This window comes from Scleropages formosus, chromosome 2 (genome assembly GCF_900964775.1).
Source record: "Scleropages formosus chromosome 2, fSclFor1.1, whole genome shotgun sequence".
NCBI lineage: Eukaryota > Metazoa > Chordata > Actinopteri > Osteoglossiformes > Osteoglossidae > Scleropages > Scleropages formosus.
The window spans coordinates 41164639-41177211 of record NC_041807.1 but is presented as its reverse complement, the minus strand read 5'-3'; the positions used below and the strand labels follow the sequence as shown (position 1 = coordinate 41177211).

General features: G+C 48.2%; 1 protein-coding gene across 1 annotated transcript in view; it reads left to right on the top strand.

Annotated features, from left to right (window-relative positions):
* The first annotated feature begins 3034 nt into the window (after positions 1-3034).
* Positions 3035-12573, top strand: part of casz1 (castor zinc finger 1) — a 203137-nt gene continuing 193598 nt past the window's right edge. The window contains exon 1 of the mRNA XM_029248911.1: positions 3035-3128. The gene's annotated coding sequence lies outside the window, so the exon portion shown is untranslated. The remainder of the gene's footprint in view (positions 3129-12573) is intronic.

Below are 12573 nucleotides of genomic sequence, written 5' to 3'. Positions count from 1 at the left end.
GAGAACTGTCACACAGCTGACCCTGACGGTGTGTTTTGAGGGTGGAGAGTAAAGAGGGCCGGGGCAAAGGGGTCCGCCACGGCGAAGCGGAGGTGAGCGGTTTCGGCCCGTACGCGCCAGCACTCCCGCTGAGCTCCGCACACAATGGAGCAGCGTTAAAAATGTACGACTCGTAACACTAACCCTCCACCATCGGGTGGCCAAACCTTTAATATTAATGAAGCGGAGCCTTTAAGGGAGACGTCAGTGACACAGAATGTGTGCTTGGCTGCGGCCTTTCAGCCAAACTCCACGTGGTCGTTTACCCTGCGAGGCTGAGGACAGGGCTCATTTGAACAATGTATTGCGACACTTCCCGCTATCAGTCTCTTTTGCCTGAAATCTCTTTTTTATGACATTTATATAATGTATAATAGATAAAATACTCTTTATAATGGGCAGCAGGGTGGCACAGTGACTGGTACAGCAAATAGCGCTGCTGTCTCACAGCGCCTGGGTGGTGTGAGAGGATGTGGGGTTGATCTCCACTCAGTCTGTGTGGAGTTTGCATGTTCTCTCCATGTCTGGGTGGGTTTCCTCCGGATGCTCTGGTTTCCTCTCACAGTCCAAACACATGCTGTTCAGGTTCACCCATAGTGTATGAGTGACAGAGAGAGTGTGTGTGTTCCACTGATGTATGGATGAGTGACCCAGTGTAAGTAGTGTATCTAGCAGTGTAAGTCACCGTGGTGAATAAGGTGTGTGGACTGATGACACTACACAGAGTTCACTGGAAGTTGCTTTGGAGAAAAGTGTTAACCTTCAAGATCAAGCCTCATTCAGGATAAGAAGCTGAAAGTTCAGAAGACTTGATACTTTTCAGAAGGAGTGTATTGTTATGATGAATCCACTGTGACCTTATATATCTAGATAAGCACTGTATAGTGGGTGTAAAAAGTATTCACTCGCCAGAATGGTACCGCAATTTGAGCTAAAACCAAACATTACAACACACACTTTCAGAACCGCTCGTCCCATACGGGGTCGCGGAGCCTACCCGGCAACACAGGGAATAAGACCGGAGGGGGAGGGGACACACCCAGGACGGGACGCCAGTCCATCACAAGGCACCCCAAGCAGGACTCGAACCCCAGACCCACTGAAGAGCAGGACCCAGTCCAACCCACTGCGCCACCGCGCCCCCCACACGTTACAACACATTTGAACTAAATTTTTCAAGGCTGGATTTTTTCAGGTTTTTCTTGTGTTATTTACTCTAACAATAGAAGTGATTACAGCCCATAGAAATGCTGACCATGTTTATTTAGCCACGTGCAAAAAATCCAATGCAGATTTGCAATCAGTGTGGTTATACAGTGAATGGTGGTTTCAGTCTGGGGCTGAAGACTTTCCACGTACCCTGTATATTCATTACAGCGACACTGGGTCACTACACAAGTACGAAGGCTGGAGTGGCGAGGAGATGCACCTTCCGGAAGCGGGGAGTGTTTTAGGAAGAAGGTGTGAGGTGGTGAGAGATCGCCGCTCGCTGTGGTGCTAGGAGTCCCTGCTGTGGGAGTCGGGGCCCGCTGGGCTACCTGGCGCCTTCGTCCACTGTGCCATCGATCCCTGCCGAGACCCTTTATTATGTAGAACAGGACGCGTCACAAAAGTGCTAATTGGCAATAATCTGTTTGTCGATAGTTCACAGGACTGCGGAATTTAGATAAGGAAAAGTTCAAGTTTAAAATACATTATCGCCACTCCTCCGTCCCCGGGGTGCACGTTCCTGGAACGTCCTCAGAGCTGTCATACCGAGACGGGGCCCTGATCGCTGCAACAGAATGCAGAAAGGAGGGAGAGAGAGAGAGCGAACGGGGAGGGCAAAGCATTCAAGGCATTCCTGAGGTCCTCCGCTTTCATTTAGTGCTTCAGCCACTTGAGTTTTTAATGAACTTTCTCCCTTCACAGTGTGTGTAGCGCATCCCGCTATTTACAAAGACACACGGAGAGAGAAAGTCTATCACCACGATCCTTGTATCAGCGAAGCAATACTGTAACGGTGCAGCAGGTGGCATGGCAGTTTGCGTCATCTTGTTAGCTTTCTGATTCGAATGCTGTGGTACCATAAAGTACTTACCCTGAAGTGACAGCAGGTTTTCAGACTGACACAAGGTCTAAAAATAATTAGCTAGCTTTATAAAGCTATACGTTTATTTATATTATGTTGTATATTATAATACAAACACACACAGGCTGGCTGAAGCGGAACTGTGGCGAGCCGGAGCCTAACCCGGCAACACAGGGCGCAAGGCTGGAGGGGGAGCGGACGCATCCAGGACGGAATGTCAGTCCGTCACAAGGCACCCCAAGCGGGACTCGAGCCCCAAACCCCCAGGGAGCAGGACCTGGCCAAGCCCGCTACGCCATCGCACCCCCCTATATTATATTATATTTGTTTATTTAATAAACAAAAATTAGGCAGCTTTATAAAACCAAGGAGCAGCAGGCTGCAGAGTGGTTGGTTAGAGCTGCTGCCTTTGGATCCAAAGGTTGCAGGTTTGAATCCCCGTATCCTCTATTAAAGATGAAAATAATCCCAATGGCATGTACCTGTACCCTGCCTATGTGTGAAGGGGTACGTCATTGTAAAGGGATTAATCTAACATCGTAAGTTCCCTTAAAAAGGGTGTCAACCGCATAGTGTACAATTTAAGCCTTGAGTGAAACAGTGATTTTATTTTCACCTTGCAGAACTGAGTTAAATCTTGATCACTGGTGTGTAAGAGTGTACATTTTGGGCTGTATCTGGAAACCTTGCACTTGAACTGAAACATGGTGTGCCCAAGTCACCGTGTAGTCCGGTGTGATCCAGGGAGCGGCGCTCCGATTCCATACTCCGCTCCGGGTTTTCCAACCCGCCCCTCCCTCCAGGAGCGCCTCTGTGGAAGACTCCTGCTCCCGTAGCCCTTCGCTCCAGGCCGGGTCTTCCAAGCCACTCGCCCGGGTTAGAAATAGGAAAATGCAATAATAAAACAAGAAAGAGAGAAAAAATGAGGCAACTTTGATGAGGCGCGCTCCCGACAGCTTCATCCCAAACGCGCGTCCCCTGTGGTGGGAAAGTGAGCCGAAAGACAGCAGAACTGCAGGTAAGACTTTTATTTTACATTTTCTCCTCCACTGGATGCGCGTTTCCGAAGGAGCCACTTTAAAAGCCCGTTAAAACCCCTTTAAACGCTTTAAAAGCCTTTAAAACCCGGAGGCGCAAATAAAGTAGCAGCCGAGTGCCGGACGCCGGGGACGCGCGACACGGCACACACACGATGGACACTTGATGGACACATGATGGACAGGTTCAGGGGGTCCCGGTCCTGGTCCTCCCGCCGGTCCCGGCGGTGCCCCGCGCGCAGGACAGACCCGCGAATCGCCGCTCCGCAACTGCGCGAAGCCGCGCGCGCCCAAGTCTTGCCGTGTCCCCGTGCGCGGAGCCGCGTCCCCCGGCGGACGGACGGGCACAAGGTGAACTTTGAGCGCGGCCGGCGGTCGGTGCGCGTCAACTTGGCGGAGGGAGGGAGTCGAGGCGGCGGAACGGGAGTCCCGCGTAACTTCCCTCTTCCCCGCACTTCGGTTTGCGGGCTTTTCTGCGCCTTTTCACGCGTAAAACACAGCTCGCGCGCGCACACGCGCACACACGCACGCACGCACGCACGCACACACACACACACAGGTGATGAGGGAGCGCGACCCGCCGCTCTCGCGCTGTCAGAACTGCACTTGTGCTCTTATTTGCAGCTCGTGTCGTTTTTTTTTTTTTTTTAACGCGTGACAGCCGCGTGCCGCGCGCACGTTCTGAATGTCGGATCGCGTGCGACAACAATTCATTTTTACCTTGAAAAGCGAAGTGTTGCTGGAGAGCAGCTCTCTTAGTGAGCCGTCCGTGGGGGTGACAGTGAATAACAGGTGTTAGTTAGCTCGTGCCCACCTGTGTGTGTGTGTTTGTGTGTGTCTGTTGTAATTTACTGTGTATCATCATCATCATCATCATCATTATTAGTAGTAGTATTAGTATTATTATTGTTACAAGTTCATGTGAGGTCAAACGATTATTAAAATGCGGATAGTGAACGCGGAAGTCCTGCTCGTGCGCGTTACACACACGCGCGCACACACACACACGGCGAAAACGCACACTTCCAAATGAAATAAATAAAAAGTTTGAGAAGAAACGCAAGTCAAAAGTGGACAACTTACAGTGAACACAAACAAACACACTGCTGCTGGTGCTGTTTTACAGCTGTTACCTCCCTAATAAACACACACACACGGCTGGAAACGGTGGGAAGGCGCAAACGTCGTATGATATTGATAAATCAAAATGCATGTTTTAGTGCTGTGTGTGATGAAAGTTTGAGCCTTCGGTCCGGACACACACACACACACACACACACACACACACACACACACACACACACACACGGTCCGATCTCTCTTTTTTACTTTCACTTTTCATAAAGAAGAACAACCCGGACTCATTAACGCGCCCTAATCACATTTCCAATGATCCCCTTCCTTCTGTTCGATTTATTAGTTCTTCTGTTGACTGTCTGTTTCGTGTTTCCATGGCAACGTAGAGCCGCCACCCGCCACCCCAACCCCAAACCGACCCTGAGCCGCTCGTTCGAACGCGCGTGCCGCGACACGTCACGGGCCCGGGCGCAGTGACCTCCCGCCACGCGCTCGGGCTCCTGCGCCTCCGCGCACCTCCTCGGCATCCAGGCTTCTGCTGCCCGTGTTCCCTTCGCTCTGTTTTTCACCACATCTTGTGGTACTTGACCAGTTGGCAGAGCAGAAAAAGCACCTCACACTGATCGGGCCTAATGTGACACATGGCCTGTCTGGACCATGTTTGGACCATGTTTGGACCATGCTCTTTTGCCATCTCTGATCACTTGTTATTTATCAATAACTTCTCTCAGACAAGGGGAGCAAGTGGAGCATCGCAGTACAATAGAGTACAGTAGAGTAGAGTAGAGTACAGTGTTGCATCTTGTGCACCAAAGCATCATTTTGTGTTACAACATATCATTTGTGCTGCAAAGTATCATTCGCTGAACATCCATGCTGTTTAAACAGCATGAGTGCGAGCTTTTACTGTGCTTTTACAATACGAGCCGTGTTCCTTCGTAACCGAACCCAGCAGATGCGACCGAAAAAAACGAAAAGAAAAAGAAAACCCAAAAAGATGCGAGAAGGAGTCGCTGTGTGTTTGTGTTTTCCTCTCGGATAAGGACAATTCAGATGTCATGTTAGTTTTCTACAAACCAGCGTGTCTTACTCTCCTAATCTCTTTACGTATGTAGCTATATACTGCATGGATGTGTGTATTTGTGTGTGATTTTGTGTTGCCGGTAATTGAGAGAGTAGCAGCCAGAAAAAGATCACTGGCGCTTTAAACCCTGGAGTTTGCATATTCTCACTGGATCTTTCTCCTTTGCTAATTATTGTGTTGTTTTCAGAGCAAATATGTCATATCCATGGCGACCAGGCAGGTTTATTGTCTTACTGAAGCAGTGGCTCACATAAGTAATTAATTACTTTTTTCTTCCCCTCTGTCTTTGGTTAAACAGATCATTCAAGGGAAGTCACATCTAGTGTAAAAAAGGCTGCTGATATTAGAACGTTTAGCAGAAGAAGAAACTGTTTCAAGGTGGAAGTTATCTGTTGCATTATTATTTCTCTCGTGAATGATCTTTTTAAGGGTTTGCCAGCGTTCCCCTTCGCTGTTTGTTAATGCATTGTGCTATTGTCTTTCCCCATTTATGTAACCATACAGCCTTCCAGTGACATTGTTTGTTGTACCCTAAAATAAAACAGCAGGGCTCCGGTTCTCTGTAACACGAGCGCAGTGTGTGTTTTTACCTGCTCTGTGTCACCCGAAAAGACCGGCGCTGCTCAAAGGCAAACATTTTGAAAATCCATTTGTTCTGATAGCTTTGTCACACGCCTTTATGAGATTAAATGATTCATATTCTGAAATGGTTTAAAAGGAGTTTAGAACGTAACATACTTAAGTGATTAAGGAATACATGTCAGAATAACAAAGTAAAGGTCACGGCGTTGCGTTTTCAAAGGTTCGAACCCTCAACGCGCATTGGAGGCGTCGCTGTGAAGTCCTCTTTTCTTTTTTCCTGCTTTTGTGGGACGTGAGCCAATGTGCCGGTAAAGAAATGTGGTATACTGCGCAGGCGGAGGGTTGTAATGCTTTGGCAGGTGTGTGTGCGCGTGTGTGTCTTTTTTAAAAATCAAGGCCGTGACGCCATTTCCAGCGTCTCTCAAGGGGTCGAACCTACAACCCGTACTTGTAAGTTTGGTTTTTTCGGCCCTCCTCGCTACCTGCCGCCCCGGGGCTCGCCCCCGTGTCTGCAGAGTCCCCCGGCAGGGCGGGGCGGCACCGGGGCGCGGCCCCTGTCTGGACGGCGGCCGAGTCAGACGGCCCCGGGCGCCTTACCTTACAGGTGTGTCTCAGCCGGAGCGCTGCCACGTCCGCCCGCCTCTTCCCCTTTCTTCCTTTTCTTCCCCATTTTCTCATCCGTCCATCATCTCGTCCTCTTTAAACCGTAGCGATCCAAATATTTACTTTTAAATGGCTCTCTATTAGGAGCGGCGATTCCACCTATTTTCAGTGCTGAACTCTGAAAATTAAATGTACCATTTCTCTCAGCAGGCGAACGAGCGCTTATTCTCTAAATCGCGGTAATGGTTATAGTAATACGAGAGTAATGGGTAGAGACAGTACTATTTAACAAATAAATATTGACCCCTGACATTTCCGACACTATTTGCATGTAATCTGGAGAGATGCGAATGGACTGGAATTGCTGTGTGATGAGCTGGTAAGGAATGTGTTTTTTGAGGGCTTCCGCAGAGTGTGTCTTCTTCCAGAGGCACATTTCCATCGCGAGGGCTCGGATACTCCCGGAATTCCTGAGACGGAGCGGCTAGCTGACCTGGCGGGCGAGGGCGAGCGCATTTCCACGAGGGTAGCTAATTCGAGAAGTGCTGCGTCGTTCTGAGATAACTAACCGTTCTCCGTTGACCTTCTCGCGATAATAACGAATTAATAGCCGCGTGTTGGCGCTCTGCGGTTTTGAATAAATGTAAATGTAAATAACTGTAAAGCAGTAAAATCGACAGAGGGCTCCTTCATAAGCACCGAAACCCGTAGGCGTTAAATAAAATGCGTACATGTTCAGCGGAGCCTCGACACTGTGGATAGTCGAAGGTGTCGCACTGTGACGTTGGTAGCTGGACGTTAGAAAGGAACGAATTCGTTTCCCTTTGATTCCGTCGTCGTTCGCGTGGCCTGTTTTCACGGCTCGTCTCGGAGATGCTTCATCCTTCACGTGTCCGAGCGTTCGACCGAGTCGAGGAATGGATTTAGGCCACGGTAGCGGCGCCGTGGAAATTTACGGTGCAGCTCGCGCGGTTATAGCTACCCGTAACGCTCGGAGCTCAGTAAACCGTGGTAATAAAGTGATGCAATGCAAATACTGTTCTTAATTTTTTCTTCCTATTTAATCTTCATTGAAAAGACAATCTGTCTCTGACATCACGTTTCACAGTTTATTCCTTTGGTGATGCCGGAGAGCCTTCGCGAGAACATTTACGTTTATTAGACACTTTTCTCCAAACAACTTGCAGCGTTAAGGTTACACTTATTACAGTTACAAGCTTACAATTATTTACCCATTTACACTGCTAGGTAATTTTATTGGAGCAATTTAGGATGAGTACCTTGCTCAAGGGTACTGAAGTTGGAGGTGGGGATCAAACCTGTGACCTTTGGCTCTAGAAGGAGTAGTTCTAGCCACTATGCTACCAGCTGAAAAGACTAGCAAACTCCAGAAATACTACAATGCTAGAAACAGAATACTGGATGGATGGATGGATGGATGGATGGATGGATGGATGGATGGATGGATGGATGGATGGATGGATGGAAATACTAGAAAATACTAAGGAGACTATGCAGCCGAGAGACAGCACCGGTGGTGTTTGAATTCATCACGCACTTTGTTGGCTCCGCAATTTATTGTAGGCAGGTTGTTCGGCACGATGATGTCACGTCTCGCGCCATTCTTTGGCTACTTAAAGCGAGAAGCCTCCAGCGAAGGGCCCGAGCACGCTGGCATGTGCGGCGCAGCATTAGCTCTTATTATTAATAACGCAAACGGTGCTTTTTGAGAACGAAAGGAGGAACGCAGCGTCCTTCTCGCAAATAAAAGAGCAAAGGAGCACGTGCTCGGTGCCATCCTCTAAATAATGCATTACGGCTGCTGTGTCTCGTGTGAGTGGCCAGTATTGATTCCCAGCTGAGATCAGAATAATTAATGTTAATTTTCAAACATTACGTGAGAGATGATTACTGTTTTAAAATGTCTGGTGTCTAACGCACAACAAATAACAACTTTTTCACAACTCATTAAGAAAGACTTGGGTGGATTTTTTTTTTTGACCGTATGAGTATGAAATACTACTTCCTGCCCGCCCCCCCCCCCCCACACACACACACACACACACACACACACACACACACACACCAAGAAACACTTGTCAGCTTGCAAAGTTGAAAACTATTTATTCTTTCTTGGAGTAAGCTGATCATGTTTAAGAGAAGAACAAACACACTTGCGCTGTCTGAACACTAAAAATGCTTTAGAGCTTTTTAAATGGAACTTGACACTTCATTTTCTACAGAACAAGGATGTTCCTTTAGGTGCGGCAATAAATAAAGCAAATGTTTAAATCTCTCCACTCTTTGCATTGAGAAGGTGATTAATATTGGATGCCGCTGCTGCAAAAATTTCACTCTAAGCATGAGTTATGGCTACTTTTTGCCCTTAACAACTGGTTTAGGATCACTTTTATACATCCCCCAGTCATAACCATAAGTGTTACGAACTAAGTTATCTATGATGGTGTGCGACCAATTTCTGCGCTTGCGAGTTCCCCATTTAGTTGTGATGGAGGCGCAGGACATGGGAACGCTCGCGCAGTCTCGTTCATTTCCAGGACGAATGATGGTCTTACAGGTAGGGGAACCTGCCGAACGTACATATCTTGTTTATTTACATGAACCTAAGACGTACATGTGAAGAGCTGATTTAGCCAAAGGAAGTTTCACAGCGCCTGGGTGGTGCGAGAGGAGGTGGGTTCGATCCCTGCTCAGCGTGTGTGGAGTTTGCATGTTCTCTCTGGGTGCTCTGGTTTCCTCCCACCCTCCAAAGACATGCTGTTCAGGTTCACCCAGAGTGTGAGAGTGACAGAGAGAGAGTGTGTGTGTGTGTGTTCCACTGATGTACGGATGAGCGACCCATCGTAAGTAGCGTATCTAGCAGTGTAAGTCACCGCGGTGAATAAGGTGTGTGGGCTGACAACACAACATAGAGTTCATTGGAAGTCACTTTCGAGAAAAGCGTCTGCTAAATAAATAAATGTAAACGGAAGAACAAAATTCTGGGAAAAACACGAGCAAAACGCGTATTTGAACCCAGCAGCGGTTGTTCGGCTTGAGGTGTCTACGGTTTCAGCTCTCAGGCCAGCTGGCTCATATTTAAAGCGATTCGCTGCTTCCTCAGTGAAGGGAGCCAGCTGAGCGTCATTAATACGGGCCGCTGTGCGCGTGGCTGGACTCGAGCGATGTCAACGGATGAGTGGGAAGTTATGGCCCCGGGGTCTGGTTTTATCGATCCGCCACGTTCATTTACATGGGGAAAAAAGCAAATACGTTTTGCGCAGTGAAACCGAGCTCAGTGGAAAACGACACATGTAAATGTCAGTGTTAACAAGGCCTAGATATGCCAGCCACCCGCTGACGTCTGTTACACTTGTGTGAGTCACTGCGGCTAATGGAGTGGTCCGAGCCGCTGCGCTGGTTGAATGACATCGGATTACTATTCTGCGAGCGCGACATGGCTAATGGAGATGTCCAGCGGACTCTGGGTGTCACTGCACGGTGTCCTTCGCAGTTCCACGAGTTCAACGAGGCTAGCGGAGTCGTCCAAGTGGCTCCGATGCCTGAATGACACCCCATTGCGGTTGTGTGAGTCCCGCTGAGCTACCGGATCGGCCCCCGGGACTCTGGCTATCGTTTGGGTGTGGCTTCAGCGTCGCCAACAGAGCGGTCCAGGTGCCTGCGACCTTTGACTTCACGAGGCTAACGGTGCAGCCCAAGGGACTCTGGGTGTCACTGCACGCCGTCTTTTGCAGTTCTGTGAGTTCAGCAAGGCCAAGGGAGCGATCCCAGTGGTCCCAGCGGTCCCAGCGACTCTCCTTGCTCAACGGCATTGTCCAGTACTGAAGTGCGAGGCCAACGGAGCTAAGGCAGCAGCTCAAGTGACTCTGCGTGTCATTGCACCACATCCTTTGCAGTTTCGGTGGCTGGTGAGCACTGATGGGGCGTGTTTTTTTTTAAATTCCTTTTTATTTCTGAAGTGCCAAAAAAAACATGTCCGGAAGCTGAACAAATTCCAAGTTGTTCAAAGCAACTGACCGTTCCGTGATTTTTTTTTTTTTTTTTTCCCCCTGAACTCTCGCCGTACCTTTTTGAGCTGCAGTCAAGCAAAGAAATGGTTAAACTGGTTATCGTTGAAGATTTTTTTGCGTGGCACAGGTGGGCGGTGTTGTCTTCCATCCTGAAGGACTGTTGAAAAGCTAATGGTTAACAAGGCTGCAGTTGACTCAGGTGCGCAAATTGTTTGCGCCGATCACTCAGGGCAGCTCTCAGGACCTCCGTTGTGAGCGGAGATGTGGCGCCGTGCGGCTCCTCCTCTACATTCGTTTCTTTATTTCCTTTATTTCTGAGCCTACATTTAAAGCTCAGCCTATTGGTTGGGAATTTCTGGTGAAATATTGCGTCTAAAGTTTTGAATTGTCTTTCCGGAGAATTGCCGCCTAGAATGAAACGCACTGCATGCACACACACGCACACACACACACACACACACACACACACACACACACACACACACACACACACACACGCAGACGCATGTATGTACACAAGCGGCTATGAGTTGCTGTCGAGCTTTTTAAATCGTCAGTATTACTTTTATATTAGTGTGGAGGAAATGTCCTTTTCGCATGCTTGATCAGCCAGTGAAGAAATCCAATGTAATTGAGGCTCAAGGTGAATTGCATCCTGCCCCCCCCATGACGGAAAGGGAAGGAAAATTCCAGACGGCGATAAACAAACAAATCAAAGCAACAACAGGAGCGAAAGGTTGATTTGGAAGGCATGAAATACGTATTGATTTAAGCCCTCAAATCTCAGATGAAAATGATCTTTTTAGTGATTTGTCTTTGGCCCCTTCAATAAAGGAGAGAGAGAGAGAGAGAGGAGAGAGTGAAAGGGGGGGGGGGATGGAGGTGGGGGTGTGGGCACCACAGGAGCACGGAAGGGACATGCTGCCCCCACCAGAGCTCATTATCATTCTTAATAAGTCTTAAGGAATGAAGGAGCATTGAGTGTAAATGCAGGTAATCCTGACACTGGACAAGGTGAGTGGAGATGTAAGCACATGCTGACATGGGACACAGGGGAGCGAGGCGGCGCTGCCGCAACGTGTGGGCTACTGCAGGTGTAACGGGGACTCTGCTCTCCGTTACTGCGTGTAATACGAGGGTCGGGGATGTCAAGCTGTAACGAAAAGGCTGCTCATTCCAGTCCCTGGAGGAGCCGTGCTGTAGTACCCTTGAGCAACGTACTTAACCTTTATGGCTTCAGCGAAGGCGTTTGGATTTGTAAATGAGCACTGCTGCCGGTTTCTTCGGACAGAAGCATCTCCTAGACAACAACAACAGCGACAACACCAACGGCAACAGCAGTAATAACAGGATGCAGTTCCGAGAGCTCGATCACTCATGTCGCGCATCACTCTACAATGGAAAGAATACACTGGTTTGAGTTATTTCTGCACCTTCCTTTTGCTTGGAATTAATTTGGCAAATTATATCCATACCATGCACCTCGGCAAGATCATTTGAGTTCAATTTAAGCAAAACAAGTCTTTAGTTTCCCCAGCGCTGCAAATAAACGACTCATTAATAAGTAATGATGATTTAACGTGGTTTTACAATATAAATTAATTTGGGAAATTTAATGTATCAGTACTGCGATACTACAGAAGCTCCCTCTGTCACTCAGCAAGTCAACAAATCTTCTTAAAGTCTACCTTGAATAATTTCTTGATCCCCCAGGATGTGCGCAACATTAATTCAGGAGACTTTTGCACAGAATCAGACAAGATAGGGAGGATTTCCATAATCTGTGTACAGCCAAGTAGCTGTTGCGTCCCTCAGGGCTCTGCTCTTGGGCCCGTCATTTTCTTCATGTGTACATGCGCATATGTGTAGAGCTACAGTATATACTCATGGTTTATGTTTCATTTGTCAAGAGAAGCAGCTGGACTCCTGTTGGTCTGCATTCAAAACCCATAATACAGTCCGTGAAATAAAACACTGTTATATTAATTCCCTTTTATAACGGAGCGGCGTCCCGAACTGGTTGCACCTGCCTCGCACCCTGCGCTGCCT